General features: G+C 42.9%; 1 pseudogene; it reads right to left on the bottom strand.

The window, feature by feature from the left end:
• Positions 1 to 281: 281 nt before the first annotated feature.
• Positions 282 to 400, bottom strand: LOC133563072 (5S ribosomal RNA; annotated as a pseudogene).
• Between the last annotated feature and the right edge of the window lie 271 nt (positions 401 to 671).

Consider the following 671-nt stretch of genomic DNA (forward strand, 5'->3'; position numbering starts at 1 on the left):
TTTTTTTGTGGTCTCCCTTATTTAAAAAAGTACCGAAAAGTATTGAAAAGTATCGAAATGCATGTTGGTACCTGTACTGGTACTAAAATATTGGTATCGGGACAACACTAGTCCGTGTCTGGTGAATTTATAATTGGATATGTGTTTTCGTGGATGGCAAAAACAGTCTATAGATGGCTAAATATTAGTCATGTTAGGTTAAAGTGAACTGAAAGTGGAATAAAAAATATTTCTTTTTTTTGCAAGAAGTGAGAAAGAGCGCCCTCTGGCGTGAGTGTAAAAGTTTAAAGCACCTGGCATCCCCAGGTGGTCTCCCGTCCAAGTACTAACCAGGCCCCACCCTGCTAAGCTTTCAAAATCAGACAAGTTTGGGCATGTTCAGGGTAGTATGGCCGTAAACAGAAAGCCCAGGTCAAACCAACATTTTTAAATGTAACTCCTACAGAAGGGGTGGGAGGAAATTACTATTTATCTTAGAACCTGGTACACATGTGTACATTAATGTACGCATGCGCTTTCTGATCATGCAGTTCCATGATCAAAAGGAGCAGATGGAAGAATACTCCATCTATCTTCTTCCGCTTATCCAACGTCGGATCACGGGGGCATCAGCCTAAGCAGGGAAGCCCAGACTTCCCTCTCCCCAGCCACTTTGTCCAGCTCCTCCCGGG

This window comes from Nerophis ophidion, linkage group LG01 (assembly GCF_033978795.1).
Source record: "Nerophis ophidion isolate RoL-2023_Sa linkage group LG01, RoL_Noph_v1.0, whole genome shotgun sequence".
Taxonomy (NCBI): Eukaryota; Metazoa; Chordata; class Actinopteri; order Syngnathiformes; family Syngnathidae; genus Nerophis; species Nerophis ophidion.